A 23,400-nucleotide genomic window follows, 5' to 3' on the forward strand; every position below is an offset into this window, starting at 1 on the left:
ACAAACAGATATTATACAAACTGCTACTAGCATCAACTATATACATATAAACCAATCATAGGTACCCCAATGGAAGATTGAAGAACATGGGAACAACTCCAACAAGTACAACATCCTAATAAAAAAAGATATCGCATACTAAAAAATATTGGTACCAGCTATAATGGAACAAACGACCCTCGACCGTATCGCATCCACGGTCGAACAGATCTCCAAATCAATGCAGCGTTTGGTGGAGATTATGGATAATGAAAAGATCCCGTTGAGCAACAGGAGGAGGGTACGTAAGCGTTTATTCTAAGTGCTAGCTATTGTTTGTTAATTAGCTAAAATGAAAACTGGCCCAAAGTTGATCTTATACACAACATTTGAAATTATATTTGTCTAAAGCTTTAGCTCATTTTTATTACTATTATTATTACTACCTGCAGCACGTTGACGATTCATACATGTGTGATGAGCCTTACGTCCGTGGTTAAGGGTGAATCCGTACCCGTATCCCTACTCGACAAGGGACAATCTCAAGGCGACCCGAAAGACCAGTTGAAGTTGTTTTATGAAGATATGTTGGAGCGTTACAAGAAGTTACCTAAGGGCCTTTTCTCTCTGGGAGATATCTTACTCTTTGATGCTAAAGAGAGACCAGTGGTGCCATCGCTTGAGTTAGAAGGTGTTATGTCAAGGTATGAAAAGTTCAAGAAGTTGGATACTGTGTTCGACCATTCGAGTCATCTCTTTTCAGCATACGTGGTGAAGCAGGTGAGTGTATGTGCTCACATTTTTACCTTGCATCATGTAAGACCAATATTTATTGAGACTGAGCGCACCCAAATCACGTTAGATCCAAAAACGCTAGTTAGATTCAAGTTCGTCTTAGGACCGGGCTTACACGTCAGTCTCATAAAAATACATACGCCACTACAAAAAAGATTAGTATCTAGGGCTGAAAAATTAGTCTCTAATACTTCTAAATTAGTATCTAATGGTTATCAAAAACTGATATGCCAGTCCCCAGTGGGGGTGTTCATCGGATCGGATAACGGGTTATTAGGTTTATTCGGTTCGGATCGTTCGGATTTGAAAATTTTGGAACCCTATCCGAAATCCGATCTGATCCGAATTAGGGACATTCCTATCCGATCCGAATTGAATTCGGATGGATTCAGATCGGATCGGATTCGGATAATCCGAAATTATCCGAATAATCCGTATAACATATATACAAACTTAAGTTCTATTAAATAAACATAAAAAACTAGAAAATAAAAATAATACACTACAAGAACAAGTAGGTTAAGTAGTGTTAGGGAGTATAAGACCACATTTTTGTCTATAGTGTGTTAGGTTGATTGAACGAATAATGAAGTTATGGTTATAAAGTTATGGTAAATGTTAATGAACTTGGCTATATGCACTAATAACATGTTATATATTCGGATTATTCGGATATCCGAATAATCCGAACTATCCGGAATTTTTTGAAATCCAAATCCGAATCCGATCCGAATCCGAATTAGTTATTCGGATATTCGAAACGATCCGATCCGAATATCCGAATAAGAATTCGGATCGGATTATTCGGGTTTTGGTTTCGGTTCGGGTTTCGGTTTTTTTTCGGATTTCTTGAACACCCCTAGTCCCTGGCCAGTAACAGATGCCTAGTTCTAAATAGTGGTTTTAGTAACTAAAAATCAGTCCCCATTGTATGACACCAAAAAGGACTAACAGCCAGTCTTCGACACATAAATATTCAGTCCTAAATCTGTCACACGATGCCACGCCATTTCAGTCCTCAAAGCATTTCTTCAGTGACTATAAATCAGTCTTGGATACTGTGATATTTCAATCCCTATTAATACCTTTAGGGGCTGAATGTCAGTCCTTTAAAAACAGTGTAATTCCCTAATACATTTTGTTAGCTTTGTAACTCTATCAAATCAGTCTCTAATAAGATGATTTAAAGACCAGAAAGCAGTCTCTGATACGATATAATTTTAGTCCTTAATATATTTCTTCAAGGACGGGAAAATAATCTTCAATACCATGTTAAAAATTAGAAGTCAGTATCTAATAACATTCTCTTTTAGTATCCAATAAAATATCTATCCCAAATTCACTTAATTTTTAGAATCACAAAATATCCAAATCATGCAGCATAAGATTATTTGTTAATAAAAAATTATGAAATATTAATATACAATGTAAGCACATCAAATATTCTTTATAAACTAAATAGACAAAAGATACATAAAAAAACTATAATATTTTTATAATAAGCCCAATTCGAAGAAAGTTGTACGATTGGAGGTTCGCTGCCAAAACAACCCGTGCGAAGTTGGGGTATCATCCTCACCAATATCACAATAATTCCTTTCACAAGTTAAACTCTCATTTAATGATAAGAGTGGTAGTTTCCACGAACAAATAGAAGTATATCCTATAAGATGATAACAAATAAGACAAATTAGCAGTTATAAATATAACAAAAACATAACATATATACACATGATGATTGATGAAACTTTCCAGTAACCCAAGAATCATTAGTAATATTGTTCAATATCCAGATCACTACTAACCTGGTCAACACAAGAAATGGGACAATTAATCATGCAGTCATACCAGGCAACAAAAACATAATTTTTGATGAACTCTATTTTAAAGAATTTCATTACTATTTATTGAACAAATAAAAAAGTATTAAGTTTGCAAAGAAACATTTACATATTTTTGAAGATCATTTTGTATAATGTTCATGTACGTTTCTTGAAAACCTAATAAGTTTGCAAAGAAACTTTACAAGTTAAATAAATCTGTTTCTATGACCAAAAGACTTTGCACTAGGGAGATCCCTTTTCTATAAACAAATAAAAGCATGCAGTTTATCAAAACATTATATACTTAGTAGTAAAGAAAACTTACAGTGGTTAGTAGCAGCAGAAATAACAGCAGTTAACGAAGCAACCATACACACAGGGCTGCCAGAAATGTACACAAGTGAAATTGCACATGCATTTATTAAGTAATACAACTATTTGAGACACTTAAACTTGGGCCATGCATTCATAGGCATTTTTAACTAATTTGTGGAAAGGGAGTGTGCATTATAGGATTCAAAAACTTTGCCACTGACTTTTGGTGAACTAAAACTAAGAATAAAAGCATACTTGGTATTCCTCTCTAATCTTTGTAATCGAGAGTGTTGAACCTCCAGTGCTTGCCAAACTACCTGTAAAATAAAAATATTTACATGATAATGATGATTATAATTATGAATTTTAGAGTCAGGTGATAATGAATTGCATTATTAATGAAAATTGAGAAACCTCATCAAGATTTTTCCCACGCTAGCTGCTTGCTCCTTAGCACGTTTCAATGCCTTAAGCCAAACGCTCGTTCATTGCCACCTGCTTTAGCCATATTAGAAATTCTAACATATTTGGATGCAAATTACCAAACATTATATGTCACACCCCGACCATGACGAAAACGTCGGGGCGCAACCGATTGTTCATCGCACACGACACTATTAAGTGACAATATTTAATCAACTCATTTAAATTCATAAAAACACAAAGAGTCACATAACTTGTTCATACAATAACCAAATTCAAATCATAGTAAATAATATATTGTTCGTTTTGCTAATATCCTAATAGTCTCGATAACGTTTTTTTTTCTTCAAGTCCTCGAGTCAACCTAAAGTCAAACCTGTAACATTGCATAAATAGATTTTGTCAACACAAAGGTTGGTGAGCAACTTCATAGTTTTTGAACAATAGATATATAATATGAAATTCCACAACTTGTATACAAAACAATAAATAATAACAACAATTTAGATAAATGAAATCGTTAATAAGAATACATTAATGACACCTTTCTATAAGGGGATGCCAAATATATTCGGATTTTATATGAAATCGTTAATAAGTATACATTAACGACACCTTTCTATAAGGGGATGCCAGATATACTCGGATTTATGAATCAACCATCCAAAAGCGGTAAACGCATTAGCACTTAAACATATAAGCATATAATCACCAAATCGAGCATTTATTTAAGTGAAGTATACAATAAAGTTTGTGGTTTAAGACTCAAGTATAAATCATTTGGATTTGAATAAGTTTGCAATGTCACCCCGAAAATATAAAAGAGTGAAAACGGGGGATGAAAGTACTCACATTCAAGTAATAAACTTGAAAGATTTGATGATTTGGAGATTAACCGGAACGATGAGTTTAACTAACGAAGCCTAAAGGAGAAGAAGTCTTGTATTAGAAAAGTTGTCTTGGAAGTCTTTAAATGAAAATAAATGATAAGAAATATAAACAATTTAAAGTTTAAGGTTTAAAATGTAAATATTTAAGAAATTATAATAATAGTCCTTTAAAAATGTAAGTTTGCTCGAAACCGGGTTAAAGTATCTAGCCCTTAATTTTACTCAACCTATGTTAAGTAATAAGGTGGGTAAAAATGCAAGAAAACAAGTCCCTTTATAATATAGATACTAAAACGGGTTTTAACGAGTGTTCGGGTGGTCGGTTCGGGTCTTGGTGACTTTACCAAACCCAAAGTCAACTTTCCCAAAATAATAAATGTATGAGATAACTCAATAAATCTTAAAGAGACTTAACCAAGTATGTAGTTCTATTGTTTTAGAACTAACAACGTCCGTTAATCGAGTGTTCGGTTTAGTCGGTCCAAACTTTGTTATAAGATCAAGTTGGATTCGCCATTCCGAGTACTTTGTGAAAATAATTAAAATCAGTTTATAAAGTATTTTTAAAGAAATATATAAGCTTTAATGGTTAAAAACACACTTGTGTGTCTTAAGCGAGTAAACTTGGTTTAGTTCGGTTTGGTTCGGTTTTTTTTTATCTTGGAATAAGGCCAAGAATGGTTACCACATGTCCAAACATCATAGAACTTGTAAAATAATTTATAAATAATAATACCAAAGTTTTACATACAAAAAGTCAACAACAAAGTCTTTAAACGAAAGTTCGGTTTTCGGTTCGGATCTTGTTTCGGGATAAGACTGAGGTTAGATTCTACAAACCCATAACCATGGAACTAATTAAAATGATTTTAGAAACTCAAATCTTACATAAAACATGTTTATACAACTATTTAAACAAACTAGTAAACAAGAGTTCGGCTTCCGGTTTGGAGCTATTTACGGAATAACCGAGGCTAGTCTCTACAAACCCATAACCATGGAACTCAAAATGTAAAATAAAACTAAGATGAGCAGAAGTTAAACAAGTATAACTAGTTTGATAGTTAGATGCGGAAAATATATATAATCAAGGACTACTACGAGTCCTCCATGTAGCTTTGTCTTATGGGCCAGACACTTAACCGATCGAGACCGGAGAAATGCCCACCGAAGGTACAAAGGGTGCTATTATATATATGTTGTATAACAATCTTCAAGTATAAATAAGTGTTAACAAGTTGATTATAATGTAAGACTATGGTCAGTTTGACTTTAGCCAAAAAAAATATGAAGAACACCTTTGAATGCTTGAGAATTGGAAGAGAAAGAGATGAATGAGCAAGGATTAATGAAGGGGATAGGGGTGTATATATAGAGTAGGTTGAAAGGGTCAAGCATGGGGTGTGATATCAAGGTTTGCATGCAAGAGGGGTCAAGACAAGTCACAAAAAAATAAAAAATAAAAAAATGGGCTGCTGGTCTGCTGCTGATCTGCTGCTGGTCAGCACGTCGGTTCGCGTCCGGAAGTTCGTTTTTGATGTATCTTGAGCGTTTTAAGTCCGTTTTCGAATCCGTAAAAGGGGTTTTTCAAATTAGACAAGCGGGAATGTTTTAGTAACATAAAATCCAATATTTTATATATTTGAAATGTTCGGGATATAAACCGGGTCGGTTTACAACATAAAAACAAATACAAAATAAATACAATTTAACCCGAAATCGAGGATTGTCACATTATAAAATCAAGTCATCCAATGAAGAGCAGATGTGCAACAATTATACAACACCCAGCCCTTGACCTGTTTGGAAAACAAAATCAATTGAAAGTGAAACATTGGTTGGCCAAAGAACAAAATTCATGGTGAATATACTAAAGTGATGAAATATTAAACTGATATCTCTCTCATTTTTATTGCTTAACAAAGGTAATTAGTCAAAGTAACAACAAATTAGTGAACATCAAACCTTTCAAGGGATGCTAACTCAACAACATAAGCAAAAACAACCAAAGATTTTAACAATTAATAAAAGATAGAAAAAGAATCAACCTGCTAACCAAAGATTTCGTCCCGCCTATCCCCAAATTAGCTACCGTGTACCACACACTGTCGTCGCCGAGTCTCCTTGTTCCCGCCACATAAACCCTCTCCGATGAGTCTCTCTATTCCCATTGTATTTTGACAGCAAATTCAAACTCGGTTGTGGATAACTGGGATGCTATTGGGTAGAACGGTTTGAGGTGTGTAGATTTTAGGATACATAGGTTAAAAGAGGGGGATCAAATTGAGTGGTGGCTAGCCTCCGGTGGGAAACAATTTTTTTCAAAAATATATGTAACTGTAGGTTTTTTTTTAAGGATTAAGATAATATAATTTAATTTTAATGAAAAACATAATGTGTGTGTGGTGAGAAATAATACATATAGAAAATTAAAACAAGTAAATTAAAATTATTTTTTAACTACCAACAAAGCCCGGCTGTCGAGGTATAGCGACTGGCAAAGGGACACTCACACCCATGATCACATATAGCACTGGTGACCGGCTCACCACCAATTCAAAAGAAAACCTACCGCCTGAAGACCATACCAGAACTTAATGTATTGGATTTGGTTTTGATGAGTTATATAATATCTCAATGAGTTATAATGCTTCACGGATATATTTTAATGAACCATATTGGACATAAAGAGTTATTATAACCTTCTAGCAGTTATCAGTGGCCTAATAAGACTTGATATGATCATGTTAAGGCTTAAAGTGATCATCAATGTTGCAATAAGTCACGTTAGGTCGTAATAAGCAATATTGGCTCATACATGTCATAATTTCATAATGCATGTATTATGTTACAAGAGTCGCAATATAACGACTCTTGAGATTAGGTAGGCCCTTATAGGCTTCATATTTGGTTATCCTTTTACGGTACGTGTTATGGTATTTATAGTTTAACCGAGAAACAGAAGTCAACATGAACGCATACATGATCACATAAGTCACGGGTTTACATGAACATGACTTGTTAACATGAAATTAAAATATTGAACTTTTTTTAATATTAGTACTTTAAAAATTAGAACTTGACAGTGAGGGCTGATTTTGAGTCTATAATATATTTCGTTATAATGGTTGAATGGTAGAACATATTTCAGCTATTGGAGACTGAATATCAATCTGTGGTTCTTTCATTTTGTAAAACACTTTGTAGACTAAATATTACTTCCGAATAAGGTTGCAAATAAGATATTTGAGACTGATTTCCAGCCTTTGATACTTCTCATCAACGAGTAGATTTTCATTAACATAAATAGAGACTGAAAATAAGTCACTGATCATTTTATATACCAAAAAACAATGAATACTAACTATTAGTCCCTAATTTGACATGCTTATATCAAAGGCTAAAATTTATTCCCTAATATATTTCCTCTAAATTAGAGATTAAAGATTAGTCTCCAACACATTAACACCATTATTTATTAAAGAGAGGTGATATTAAAGGCTAAAAATTAGTAGCCAATAACTTCCCTATAAAAATCTATATGACACACATGTCTTTGATACTTTATTTCCTATTGGTCACTTTGATACTCCACTAACAAATATTGTTCCTCATTGAAAAATATTGAGTATATAAACCATTGTTGATCAAAAACTAACTATAGTCGATACCATTGATCAATTTCAACAGGACTTAACCATCATTGATCAGGATTGGCTCTAAATGCCCCAAATGGACCCCAATTTTCTCTAATTGATACAAATTAATATTAACAAGCATTAACACTAATTTCTCGTATTAACCATCATCATTATTAATACTCAAACAATCATTATTCAGCATACAAAACATTTCATATAATGATTATCAATCCTTAATTCAATCTTTTTTAGAAATATTAAGAAATAATTTTCACGCTCCAATATGTTCCTTTTTAAATATAGACTCAACATCAGTCATTAACATACCTCACGTAATAATTAGTTCCATGTGCCCATTGCAACTAATACACAAGTCCCATATACTATATAATTGAAACTACTAAAGTGGTCACAGATATGGAGTTTTACAAAACTATTAAATCTATTTTTCAGTCTCTAATATATTTCATTAAAATGGTAAAATTATCTGCGACTGAATATCAGTCCCTACTTATTTCATATACAAAACTCTTAGGAGATAAAATATCGCTTTCGAAATAGGTTATTTAACGATTGAAAAATAGTAGAGCTTGTGTAAAATATTTAGAGACTAAAAATTAGTCATTGATCCTTTCATATGCAAAAGGCGTTCAGAACTGAATATCAGTCCCCAATTTAACCCGTTTTGATAATATTAAGAATTAATTTTCAGTCCCTAATACATTATTCTGTGTTAGAGACTGATTATCAGTCGCCATGCATCTGCCCCATTTTTCATGACGTACTAGAGAGTGAAATTCAGTCGTCAATAAGCTGCCCTACAAAACTTTATATTGCCTAGACATATTTGTAACTGAAATTCAGTCTCAAATAAGTAGCTACAATATTAGCGACTGATTATTAGTCACCAATGTTTAACATAAAAAAATCAGTCCCCAATAATATCAGTGACTGATAAATCAGTCTGCGATATTGTGTATCTGAGACTGATATATCAGTCATTGAAAGTTTATTCTTTAATGATCACTTTTTTTTGTAGTGCGTGTGATATCTGATATCAGCATGATGTTTCAGGGACCAGAAGGCTGGGATGCAAAGATGAAAGAAAGAATTGGATGATGTGAAGAAACAATTGCCTAGTATGTTAGAAAGGGGAAGGAATATAGATGTTGCCCATTTTTTTTTTGTTTATATTTTATCTTGTCTTATTTAATTGGGTTATAGAAAAGATAGTTGTGAGGACTTATGAAGGAGAGTGGATCTTATAACAGTTAGTGATAATTGGACTGAAGGAGACGCTGTATCATGATGGCCTGTTTTTCTTTGATGTCTGTTTCCAAAGCGCCTACCGTAATACCCCGCCCGTATGTCAATCTTCTTTTTTGCCTTTTATCTACTTGACTTGACTATGTATGAGTGTGCATATATGTATATATATATATATGTGTGTGTGTGTTATGTGCATGTGCGGGTTAACTTATTCAGTGACCATTTTACATCTTTTTCAGTGTGTGCTCTATCATAGCGTGGGCCTTAAGATAAATCCTATTTTGGGTGTCGATGCATCAGTGTGCTTGCGCCTTCCGAAGAGAAACAACGGCGTGCTAGTCGATGAGGTCCATGGCTGCCGGGAAAATCAACCATGCTGGATTTTATGGTTTTTTTTTAAATAGTCTATTTAATGCTAATCACTTATTAAACGAGGTTGAATATTGTGACCCTAGCATGTTTGATGGTATTCATCTGCTGCTTTACAATGAGAACGTTTTTGTAAAGTCAGTGAGAACAATGGTGGCTGTCATGAACAAACCACCCAAGACAAGTTTTTTGAATTTTTCGCCTTTTTGTTTTTTTTTCCTACTTGTTTAGTAAACGATGCGTCCTTGCAGAACTTTGAAGATTTTGCGGTTGGTCATTTCGCATTCGTGCTGCTGATATCATGAAGGCATGTGAAGCTTATGCAAAAGGTGTGCAAGTCGGATGCTTTGTCAACATTTACCAAAGGAGGGTCACAAGGGGACTGCATCAAAGACGTTCAAGGAGGACCTGTATTCGTCTATCAAGCTCCTCGCTGATGTGTTTAAGAAAATTGGAGCAGAGATAGATGAAGGCTTGCTGCTGCAGCAATTTTAAATATTTGGTTTGTCATTTTTGAATTCACGGTTTTGCTATTGTTTTGGTGACCTTGTTTTGGTTGATGTGTTCATTGGATTTTTAATGAGACCTAGTAGTTACTTCTAAGATGAACGTTAAAAGTGTTGTTGTTTACAATGCCTGGATGAGGATGAAGTAGGCGTGTTAGGAAAATGTTGATGACAATTAATGCTAGTTTTCTGAATTCGTGTATTCCAAAATGTTGATTTGCTTTTTATGATAGACCAAGATAGTGTTTGGTATAAATGAATGATGGTTGGAATTAAATAGATCATTCTAAATGAATGGAATTAAACATGTTTGGTTATCATATATCAATAAAATGAATCATTTCAAGAGAATGCAATTCCTTTTATATATAGTTTTTTCATTCCTTTAGAGAATGTGTTATTTTTTCATTCCTTTAAGGAATGAAATGAAAAAAAGTCATCAATAATAATAATAATAAATATTATATTTATTATGCTATTATCAATATTATTTTGTCTATTACAATATCACTATTATCATTATTATAATTATTATTTTGTTATCGATGTTATTTTTCTATTATAATATAAGTACATAACTATTATTATTATTATTATTATAATTATTATATTATAATTATAATTTTATTTATATTATTATATCATTGTTATGTTATTTCTCATCTATTAATATTAATTGATGAAAATAGTATGTATGTGTACTTTACTATTTAAACAAAATAATATAAAGTAATAATTAATTTTATTCCTATATGGTAACCAAACAAGTTAACAAGATAATGGAATGATAATGATAAATTTCATTCCTTTGTCTATTCCATTAACGCGTTCATTCAATTCTCTTATTCATTCCATTATCTTATACCAAGCAGGCTCCAAATCTTTAGAAGTTTGTTTTTACATCAGATCCTCATACTAAAATTTACAAGGTTTTGATCATTAATTATTTGAATAATCAAACTTCACAATTTGAATGTGTCGGTTCAAGGACGACATTTACGCACCAGAAAGTAAAGAAATACTCGTTATGTTTTGATAAACCACATTTTGTGTTATGAAAACTTCATAGCATCTACATTAAGTCTAGTATAGACCCAAGTTGCTAGAAAATAAGAATCTTGAATATAAGGTTTTTGTCTCTTAAAAGGGTATCTATTCTGATCTGATTCTTACGAAATTTGGTTGATAAGTTTCTCAGAATAAATAAGAGTTTCTAATAAGCTGAATACTTTTTTTTGAACGACCAACAAAAAACTTAAAATTAAAACACTAGCAAGGTGTTAGAACCGCCATATACAAACACCAACAATCGACACACAGCTGGATAGGCCCAAGCCGAACCAAAAACCACCAAAACACGAATACAAAACGCCTATTACAACCAAAAACTACACCAATCTTCCCCAAGTCAACCCAAACTTCTTGGACCGATTTTTAATCTAGAAGTAGCCAAGCGATTTTATCTTCCACCAAACTTTGGAGCTGCACTGGAGAGCCTCTGTGGACTAGAGCGTTGCATTTCTTCCAAATACACCATATCCTGATCAAACAAATCACATGGAAAGCTTTTGCTTTGTCTTTCGGAAGCCCCACGTACTTGTGTAAGCCAACCAAGTCCTTGACTCTAAAAGCGTAAATTGAGGGAACCTTGCACCATTGAGAAATCAAACACCACACAACCCACACGAGATAAAAATATGGTCAACCAATTCATCCTCCCTTTCGCAATTCGGACAAACGATTGATCTTACCAGAATGTTTCTCCTCGCTACAGCGTCAGACGTCGGCAGCCTATTAATTACCGCTCTCCAAGCTAAAACCCACCTTAATTGGAGTCCAACTATTCCATTCAAAAGCCTTTTAGGCTTCGAACCGTGAAAACATTTGAAGGATCAACTTCATCATCCTAATATATTATATGAATATGAGCAAACAAGAGCATAACGAGACTAACACACATTTGTTAAGAGCATCAAAGTCCATAGGGCGGCTTCACACAATTTTAGTTAGAGGTGGTAAAATAAACAGGCTGGGTCACGAGTCAAAATGAATTCGAATCCATCAAGGATAATTTTACGGTCAAAATTGACCAATTTGAGTTTAAGATTGTGACTAACATGCTCGATATGATTACAAAAAAATTGTATCACTAGAAAAATGATTTAACTTTCTTTAACAAAGCACTCATTAAGTGTAATGCATTTCATTACAGTTTAAAGAACTTCCTTTTTGTGTTATAGATCAAACACAACCCAAATGACTCATGTATCCACCCTAACTACAAAATTACAGACAATAAACCTAAATTGATCTCATACAATGCCAATTAATCAAAAACAGTTCAGTAGGAAAAGTAATAGGTGGTACCTTTTGTGTGCTGCTACTTTTTGTGGAAAGTGGAAACTTGTAACTTGTACAAAAATAATGTTGGTTAAGAGTTACACGTATAGCATGTGTGTAAATAAATAGAAGATATTTATTTGATAATTAATATAATATTATTAGTGTGGACGGTGTGGAGAAAAGGATAGTCGGGATAGGTGGCGTGGTCATTTGGTTACCAATGGGAATATTGTCCAACCCTTTTTGGTACCTAGTGAGTTGATACCAATCAGAATATTTGTCTAGTGGCTTAAATAAAAATCTAAGTTCTTTTAAGCAATAAAAAAACTACACATGTTTGGTCCGTACAAACAAAACCGGTAAATGCACCAACTTAATTTAGCAGTTTCAGGTCAGTATAGTCAAAAAAAATAATAATAATAAAATTGTTTTAAGTGTTAGTAGGGGTGTAATTGAGTCCAACTAAGTTCGGGCTTGTCTAAGCTTGAGCATGATCCGGGTAAATTAACAAAGCTGGACATTGTGACAGGTTCGTTATGCTGACTAACACAATATTTGAGTTTTATTTGATCTTGTTTGCCTTTTCAAGAAGTCAAGGTCTTAAAGAAAAAATATCAAAACCTGAAGGCGAGTTCCTGGTTCGTACCACTCTCAAACACCAATATTACGTGATATTAATCGTATAAGATCTTATTTGGTAAGACTTGAAACTTGAAAGAACGTAGTATTCTTTGTGTAGGGTAATTTGCATGGTGTTAACATAATAGATTGGTGAAACATGTCTTGTTTTGACTTAGATGACATGTTCTCACCTTGTAAGCAGAGGTGACAATATGAGTGGTTGGGTTGGATTTGGAGTTAAGTGTCATTTTAGTACTGGTGGTTTGTCCAATTCAGCAATTTTAGTACCGTCTTTAAATTTATTGCAAATGGCTACCTCACTTTTCTAAACTTGCAATTTTAGTACTTTTTTCTAACCCCGTCTATTTTTTTAGTTAAGGCAAGGGTAAATTAGTAATTTTGATTATTATATTTATTTTCTCATTTGAGCTAAGTGTCGTTTTTATACTTGTGGTTTGTTCAATTATGTAACTTTAATACATTTTTTTTGAATTTATTACAACTTGATACTTTGATTAGTTTTGGATAGATAGACAAACCAAAAGAGACATTACATATTACATATTATAATTAAAAGATAACTAAATACATGATAGAGGATGAAAAACAGCCATGAAATGTATAACATATTTTTTAATCTTTTGTTCTTGATTGCCTATTTACTTCTAGTAGCTCAAGATCCAAGTTCATCTTAGCCATTTTTCTTGCATTTTCTTTATTTGCATTGATTTTTTTTTCTAAAAGTTGGGGTATGATAATAGTAGCTCTTTAACACATCAGAGGATCAAACCAAATAACAATCACACAACTTTGCACCTCTTAGTATAACATCAATTGAACTTGTAGATGAATGATGGTTGACGAACCACATAGACAAAACAACATATCGTAATTCATTGAACTTGAAGATGAACAATGGTTAGGGTTTAAAGGATCAATGAGCGCAGTGAGGGGGGTTGATCTGTTCATTTTAGGGTTAGAAATGATCTTTTAATTGTAAAATGTAATGCCTCTCTTAGTTTGTCTGTCTGTCAAAAACTAATCAAAGTATCTAGTTGCAATAAATTCAAAAAAAAGTACTAAAATTGCGTAATTGAACAAACAACATGTATGAAAATGACACTTAGCTAAAAGATAAAATAAATAAAATATTCGGAATTACTAATTTGCACCTCACTTAACGGACAAAATAAACGGGGGTTAGAAAAAAGTACTACAATTGTAAGTTTTAGAAAAGTGAGGTGACCGTTTGCAATAAATTCAAAGACAGTACTAAAGTTGTGTAATTGAATAAACCACAGTTACTAAAATGACACTTAGCTCGTTGGATTTGTGTGATGTGTTATAATGGGTTTGGGTCAGGATGGGTATGGGCCAGGATGAGTTTTTAAAATAGAGGGTTAGGATGGGTATGGGTCAAGACGGGTAACGTGAGGTCGAAGGCTCACGCAAACTTAAACCAAATACAACTAAATTAGATAGCAGTAAGTGGGTATCGAACACGAAGAGTTTATGGAAAATGTGTTAACCAAGTAGCTTAACGATTAAACTAAGATAAATGTAAATGACACAAAGTAATTTCCAAGTTGGTTTTGATTTGATTTTTAATACTAAATTAAACTAAATGAAAGTTGTAAACGAATAATTAAACAAGTATTCCTCTCGGGGTTCGGGTTATTATTCAACACTTTTGTTAACGCTTAATAGATAAACCGTAATATCTCGGTTTTGTGTGTATGCAATTGTTGTGATTAATCAAGCACTAAGTACTCGAATTTCTAGAATGCGAGGTTACTACTTAATCAATCAATCAATACTATTCTCCGTAGTTCTTTCCACTCAATCTCGATTGCCAACGACACCAAGAACAAATGGCTAAAAGCTAGATGGAAACAATATGGACAAGCTACAAACAATCACACAAGCACAAGATTATACTAACATAGCATTTAGATAATCAATCCAAGTTCAAGAACAAGAACAAAAGTGTTTTGCAAATAACCTTACATCCCGAGAGAAATATCGAAGTAACTAGCCACTCATGGTTCGGGAGATCATCTTTGCATCAAGTAACTTGTTTACCACCATCCAAGACATAAAACAAATCAATACAAGACCCAAAATAATGTTTTTGTTCTCCAAAATCGCCTCTAGGCCGGCCAAGGTGAAAAGGTAGTCCAAAAGACACTCTCAAACGGCCTATTAAAAGACATGCAACTTTGTCTCCGCCCAGGACCGTGGGACACAGTGTAGACCATGGGCTACGGTTGACCAAAAGTCAGCAGGTCTACCAGCACGACCGTGGGCCACGGTCGCCTCCACGGTTGCCTTCTTCTCCACGGTACGGTGGACTCTGAAGTTTTTGCACCAGGTGGACCGTGGTCCACGGTTCAGACCGTGGCCCACAGTGGAGCTCATTTCCGCGACTTGATTTCTTCGTATCTCTCGCGTTCCAGCTCTGTTCCCTTCACCGTTTTCGCCCGTGTTCTCGTAACACCGCTCTCTAGCTCCTTAAACCTGCAAACACACGAGCAACCGTAGTCAACTAATTCCATGGAATTAACTTAATCCCGTAAGCGTAATTATATCTTTTATATCACTTAGTTGCTTTCCTACGGGTCGCCCGTCAACGGGTAAAGTTAATCCATCTTGGCCCAAGTAAATGTTAAAATGTAAAGGGTTTCAAAAACCCCTCAAAAAATATTTAAAAAATTTAATAAAAATATAATAACTCAAAAAAAAAAAAAAAAAAACTAAAATGTCTCCCCCATCGTCCTCGTTCATTAAAAAAAACTCGGTTTTATCTCGGTTCAGATTCGGTTTTTTCTGTTCATTTTTGCTTTTTTTTCGTTTCAGTATCTATTCGGTTTCAATGTTTTTAGGTTTTGTTCGGTTTTGATTTCTCGGTTTTATTCGGTTTATGATGGATATGGGTCAAGATGGGTAAAGTTACCCTATCTTGAACTAAGTAAAGGTTAAAAGACAAAGTGTTTCAAAAACCCCTCAAAAAAATATTCAATAAATTAATAAAAAAAATAATAACTCAAAATATAAATCGAAAATGCAAAAAGTAAAATAACTAAAATGTTTCCTCTGTCTTTCTCGTTCATTAAAAAAACGGTTGTCTCGGTTCAGGTTCGGTTTTTTCAGTTTTTCGCTTCGGTTTTGCTTTTTTTTTTTTTTCATTTTGGTCAGTTTCGGTATATGTTCGGTTTCGATTTCTTGGTTTCTATTCAGTTCAGTGGCTTTGTTTGAAATAAAATTGGATAAAGCTTGTCTTAGTCTATTCTAACTCATAAACAAACCCATTCTAACCTTAAACCAAAAGTCACTAGCATTTTCTCAACCCATCTTGACCTTCTTGCAAAATTCTTTTGATCCATCCTGACCCATTTTAATTTTAAAAGTTATCCAAATTGACCCAAAACAACCCATTTGGGTTTGTTTTTGCCATCCTTACTTGTGAGGCATGTATATGGTGTAAATTGGCGTTGTCGTGGGTGAAACATGGTGGGTGTTAATCAAGGAGTGTTCTTGATGTAAGAAGAATACTACTTGAAACCTAACCTTCAATTGAAATCGATAAAATTTAAAAGCGTGCTTAAGATAAAGAACGAGTGAAACATAGCAGGTGTTAAGCATAAGGTGGTTAATACGGTGTATAAACATTCAATTTGAATGTAAAGGACTAAAGGTATACGTGTAAGCATTTGCATTTGATGATGAAATATGATAGTATGAACGATTATTTAACATTATATGCTTTGTATACTTACGGGGTTATGATGCAAAAGTATGTCACGATAGAAGTTGAAAACGAGTCAAAACCACACGAGAAAGTATAAAAAATGTTAGTGTTTTGACTTTAGAGGCTGCCGAAAGTACCAAAAACACTTGATTCTATTATATCACCAAGCTTGAGGAGGCCGACTAGAAACTCAAGATTTTAGTGGTAATATAGATAGCCGAGGGATGATCACGAAAGAACACCGTATTAAGATTCTTATTTTAAACAATTACGAACCCAAGACTTTTAGTCTAAGATATGAAACACATTTATCAAAGTCGTTAAAAAATAAGATGTCAATATTAATTCCATACCCAAAATTTGGCCGTTAGTGGAGGGGCCCAATTTTCTTGTATGTTGCAGCGCTGCATAGATAGACCTGCATCTTTTCAATTGCCTCCACGTCGGTGTGTTTGCTGCATCATCCGTCCGTCCCTTACCACATGTATTCAGACATTGGGCTTTGGAGTCTGACATAAGTGTTCTTAGCTAGAGGTCTACAAACCGGTTTCTACATAATTGATTTCAAACCAGTTCAACTTCGGTTTGACTTTCGAATCGTATCAATTAACTGTTTTTTTTCTCACCTATACTCTTAGATCATCCTCTATGGAGGGGCTTTGTCGTCCCTTCACGTCATCGCCACGTAAGAAACGAAGCATCGAAACCCCTCTCCATAACTCCTCATTGTGGTTTAAAGCTCATTTACCGTGCCTACCATGTATGTATGTGTGTGTATGAGAGAGAGAGAGAGAGAGAGAGAGAGAGTGTGTGTGTGTGTAAAAAGTAGGGTGGTCCACCTCCATCCTCCATGTCACCCCTTCTTCCTCCCACCGTCCCAACCCAAATCGCCCCTCCAAGACGTCCATCCGATATGTTCCATCCCCAAATCGCCCCTTTACGGGCCACAACAGAACATTGACCTTTTAAGAAGTTAAATACACTCCAAGACCTAAAAACACCAAAAATGTCAATCATGATTTTCTTACACACTATAAGTCAACAAAAAGTTGACCCCGTGCGTGCTGGTCACGTGCTCAGATCATCAACTTATCATGTGATGTGCCTTCTCCTTCCATCTCCCCCAATCATACACATACCTCTCTCTCTCTCTCTCTCTCTCTCTCCACTTGTATAATTATTATTATTATTATTATTATTAAATACTCTCTCTCTCTCTCTCTCTCTCCAGGGTTTGGGTTTTCATTCATCATCATCATCACTTCAAATTCATGTAAAAGAAATAATAATTTAAATTTCCAATGGGCTGTCTCCAGTCCAAAACCGCCAATGTCCAATCCCCTGATCAACTCCCTCAATCCAAACCAGATCCGAGTAAGTCAGTTTACCATTTCCTATTAATTCATTCACTAATTAATATTATCAGTTAACATTATTAGTTGTTGAATATTTGTTATTATTAAGGCGATGGAGAACAGCAGGTGGATCATCAATCCACTCTCCCTGTCCCTGCATTTAAAGAGTTTGAGCTTAACGAGCTTCGCGCGGCCACCAACGGCTTTAGTACCGACCTCATTGTTTCCGAGAGCGGAGACAAAGCCCCAAATGTTGTCTTTAGAGGAAAGCTTCGCACTAGTAATAAAGTCGTTGCGATTAAACGCTTCTCCAAGCTCTCCTGGCCCGACCCGCAGCAATTCGTGGTAGTTCAACAAATCCGTTTTTTCGGTTTTGTGCGGTTTCTAATTCAGTTTGTTTTTTTCCTTTTCGTGCACACCCCCTAGTGTATTGTATAAGAGCATGTTTGGGATTGGGCTTGAAAAATGCTTATTGGCTTATTAGCTTTTTCAAAAAGACATTTTGAGGGGCCCGGATTTGAATGCTTTTTAACGCTTTCAAAAAAGCTAAAATAAAAAAGATTGTTGTGATTGCCAAACACATTATAACTTATTGGCTTTTTGAAAACACCAATAAGCCAATAAGCATTTTTCAAACTCAATCCCAAACATGCTCTAAATATATAATTAATCAACGAATTGTATATGAATTTATACATATTGTTGTGTATGCAAATTAGAGATTGTTTTTTTGTGTTTGTTTTTTTTTAAATAAAAATTGTATGAATTTACATAGGAAAAGATGTTTGAGGAAAGTGATGTGATGATTTATTTGAAAAGAGTAAGTTAGATTCACTTGGAAAGTTGCTACTTTAGGGATATTAGGTGGCTTTAGGTTAGGACAACCCTTTCTAACTATGCTTATTTTAACCGTAATTAAGCTAATGAAAGAGGTTTAATTAACTATAATTGAATATTTTTACTTTAAATTTGACCTAAGAACTTGCTATTTTGACTTTTGAAGTGTCTTGACATCTTGAGTATGTTAAGGATTATTTTGACTGATAGGCACATTCCACCTACCTGTAGGTTTGTTAAATTAATATTTGTTATTGATTATTTTAGAGATTGCTAAGTTAGCTGTCTTTCTTTCTTCCATGTTATATATTGAGTTGATTTACTTACTTAAAGGTTTTTTGATTTCATGGTCTATATTTTTTATATGCTATGTGAATTATTATTATGCTGTCTTTTAGGCAGAAGCTGCTGGAGTTGGAAAGGTTCGGCATAATAGATTAGTTAATTTAATCGGCTGTTGTGCTGAGGGAGACGAGCGTCTTTTAGTGGCTGAATATATGCCCAATGACACGCTCTCGAAGCATCTATTTCATTGTATGATTTCAAGTCGCTTGTTTCTTGTATTTGCATATAATTATGCATGATTTATGCGATTTTTGTTTAATAAGTTGTGACTTTTGTACAGGGGATAAACAGCCGTTACCTTGGGAAATGCGTGTTCGAGTTGCATACCATATTGCACAAGCACTCGAGTATTGCAATGCTGAAAATCGGAAAATATATCATGATTTGAATGCCTACAGGGTTCTCTTTGACGAGGTACATGTTAGTAGTAAGTCTAATATAAAGAATTGTAATATTCATACTGTGTTTCTTTAAATATACTTTTTTCTCATTAATTTTGTGCATTAGGATGGTGACCCGCGATTATCTAGTTTTGGTTTGATGAAAAATAGTCGAGACGGGAAAAGTTATAGCACTAATCTTGCTTACACTCCTCCCGAGTTTTTGCGCACGGGTATACTCTAGTCAATTTAAAATCACAAATAACTTACATTTTTTTATATTACTATATATATTTTGTGCTCACATGCTAAACCTATTGCAGGTAGAGTAATTCCCGAGAGTGTGGTTTATAGTTATGGGACTGTCCTGCTTGATCTTTTGAGCGGGAAGCATATCCCTCCGAGCCATGTAATATACATTTTTCTTATATTCCTAATCTTTAATTTGTGTATATTTTTCTTTAGTGACTTTTGGCTGTTGATATTCCTGCTATTTGATGTAAAACGCGAATGTTATAGTTTGCAGTTATAATACGTGTCTGTGCTTTCTTTGGTACAAAATATATGCTGAGGTGTTTTTACTGTTTCTTTTCAGGCATTGGATTTAATACGAGGAAAAAACGTTTTGTTGCTGATGGATTCATCCTTGGAAGGACAATATGCTGATGAGGATGCAACCGTGATGATTGAACTAGCTTCAAAGTGTCTTCAATACGAGGGCCGAGATCGTCCAGATGTCAAGTCTCTTCTTACAGCAGTCGCACCCCTTCAAAAGCAGAAAGAGGTGAAAACATTTCTCTTTTTTCTTTTAAAAAACAGGCCGTGTTTGGGTTGACCTGTTTAACCCCAGGTTGACCTACTAACCCATTTGACCCATTTTTTTACAATACACTAGCTCGATTAACACGTTTAGATAAATGAGATTTGTTCGTGTTACATAATTTTTAAGTGTGCGTCGGTTAGGGTTAGTGTTTTCACACAAATAAACATGTGGGTCGTATTCGGGTAGAACAACTCAACCCACAACCTGTCAACTAACCAACCCGTCGCGATTGACATCCCTAGTTACATCATCATCATCATCATCGTACTCAGTATATCCCACCAATAGCAATGCAATGGTAGGGTCTGAGGAGGGTAAGATGTAGACAGTCTTACCTCTATCCCATAGGGATAGAGAGGCTGCTTCCGGTGAGACCCCCGGCTCGAGTTGTTTCAATCCTAACCTGTTGACTTTTTTAATCTAACCGGTTTGACATTTTGCAACTTTTGTGTATGTATGTTTAGCATATGTTACCCTAATTGAAGTTGTTTTGGTGGTCATTTACATCAACAGGTTGCATCCCATGTGTTAATGGGCCTGACAAAAACCCCAGTGGCTGTCCCAACTTTGCTTTCTCCTCTTGGTAAAGCATGTGCACGAATGGACCTTACTGCAGTACACGACATTTTGTTAAAAACTGGATATAGAGACGAAGAGGGTGCTGAAAACGAGGTAATAGTTACACCTTTTTTTTCTGTATTCTACATAGGCCTGTAAACGAACTGAACAGACACGAATGGAGCATGTTCATTTTCATTTGTTTAATTTTAACCTAACAAATGATCGAACATGAACAAAATACTGAACATGATTTTCTTGTTCGTGTTTGTTCATTAAGAAAATGAGTGTGTCACGACTTCACGGTCGTTTATATTCGTTCATTAGTCGTATAAACGAATTGTTCACAAATGTAAACTGACGAACATACCTGAAGGAGCATGTTCGTGTTCATTCGTTTAACATTAACAGAACATGTGACCGAACACTATCAATTAACCAAATGGGGTTTTCTTGTACCTGTTCGTTCATTAAGAAAACGTGTGTCTTCGTCTTCGTTAATGCTCATTTGTTAAATAGTATAAACAAATGGTTCACGAACGTAAACGAACAAACATAGCTAAAGATAGAGGAAAGAACATAACTTAACGAACACCAATTAAAAGTAAACAAGAATCTGTTGGGCCTAAAAAATTAATTGCAATTACAATTATAAAACTAGACTAAATTGTAACGGTCCTAAATATTTTATGTGAATTTCTAAATGAAACATCAAACAAGTAAACAAAAATAAATGAATGAACTAAATGATTGTTCATGAACATAAATGAACGATCAAGACATGTGTTCATGTTCGTTCGTTTAACTAAATGAACAAAAATTTTGTTCATGTTCATTCATTTGATAGATAAACATAAATGAACTTCCCACCTAACGGACTAACGGTTCATGAAGAGTTCACTGAATGTTCGGTTCGTTTACGAGCCTAATTGCCTAAGTTTTCCACTTTTTTATTAATAATTGTTATGGTTGTTTGTTGCATTGGTTTTGACCTTATGAAGCTATCATTTCAAGAATGGACTCAGCAAGTGCAAGATATGCTAAACACAAAAAAGTTTGGAGATATCGCATTTAGAGACAAAGATTTCAATGGCGCGGTTGAATATTATTCAAAGGTAACTTTATTTGTTCACGTCTCATAAAGTTCATAGTATTTAGTTTTTACTCAAATCATTGTTTAAAACTGCAGTTGGTTTCAATGATGTCGGTCCCATCGGGTACTATCTTCGTGAGGCGGGCCCTGTCTTATTTAATGATCGAACAACCGGAACCGGCATTAAGGGATGCCATGCAAGCACAAGTATGTTTGCCAGAGTGGCCAACTGCTTTTTACATGCAGGCTTTAGCTCTCTCAAAACTTGGAATGGAAACCGATGCTCAAGATATGCTTAATGACGGGTCATCTTATGAGGCGAAGAGGCAAAACAGCTGGCGTAATATGTGATCAAGGGTTGATTATGAGGTAATGCTAATGAAATTACTGTTTTACCCTTGTGTTGTAAACTACAGTTTTCGATATTAGTGATGTATAAATCACTTCTAAGTTGCTGAAAAATCTACCATACGAGTTGAGGTAATATGCTTTAATCTTTTTCTTTTTGAGTATTTTTAAACTTTTTAGCAGTCACACTTATGATACTTTTCTTATAGGAAAATTTCACATATATTTTCATATAGGATTTAAATATATTAGTTATGATTTATTGTAGTTATATAGTTATGTTTCTTTTAGTAGTATATATTTATGGTTTTTAAAGAACCATCATAATAAAAGCATGCAAGCTTAAAACTTAAAAAAATTGGGACGGTGTTTGGTTGTAGGATTTGTTTTAGAGTATTTCATGAGATAGGGACGGGTAGAGTGTCAGACTGTCAGATGATACCTGACCCATTTGCCTGAACCTTGCATGTTGTTGGGTTCGTAGGCCTTTTGTTTAGGGCGGACGGGTGTAGGGTGGCCAGACCTAAGCCCGGCCCGGTTTTAGATTTCTTGATTACTAATTTACTAACCCTAGTTCAATCTCTATTGTCATGGTGGCTGGATGTGCCAGTGATAGGTGGTGTTTTGTGTTGGTGATAAGAGTTTGATTTTGTAGATTTTTTGGTGGAAGGATTTCGGGTTGTTATTTGTTAACTCCTAGCGGTAGGAGGTGGTTCATGGTGTTGGTAGTAGGTCCGAATCCGATTCGTATCCGAAATACGCGGAATTCCGAATTTTCGGATTCGGATAGTGATTTTGAAAATTTTCGGATAGTTCAGATATCTGAACTATCCGAAATATTATTTTTAATTATTAAATAATAAATATTGTTTATAATTTTTGAATAGTTTTTGGATCTTTCGGACAATTTTTTGGATATTTTGGATGATTTTCAAATAT

The 23,400-nt window shown here is 34.4% G+C and overlaps 1 pseudogene across 1 annotated transcript; it reads left to right on the forward strand.

The window, feature by feature from the left end:
- Nucleotides 1-163: 163 nt before the first annotated feature.
- Nucleotides 164-22,578, forward strand: LOC143577997 (serine/threonine-protein kinase BSK2-like; annotated as a pseudogene). Its single transcript, XR_013143198.1, has 11 exons — nucleotides 164-280; nucleotides 397-759; nucleotides 18,039-18,096; nucleotides 18,187-18,422; nucleotides 19,313-19,448; nucleotides 19,540-19,673; nucleotides 19,767-20,048; nucleotides 20,235-20,423; nucleotides 20,976-21,134; nucleotides 22,022-22,135; nucleotides 22,210-22,578. The product of XR_013143198.1 is annotated as a serine/threonine-protein kinase BSK2-like (transcript).
- The last annotated feature ends 822 nt before the right edge of the window (nucleotides 22,579-23,400 follow it).

This window comes from Bidens hawaiensis, unplaced genomic scaffold, assembly GCF_021521415.1.
Source record: "Bidens hawaiensis isolate Kalapana, Puna unplaced genomic scaffold, B.hawaiensis_p1.1 tig00028991_1, whole genome shotgun sequence".
Taxonomy (NCBI): domain Eukaryota; kingdom Viridiplantae; phylum Streptophyta; class Magnoliopsida; order Asterales; family Asteraceae; genus Bidens; species Bidens hawaiensis.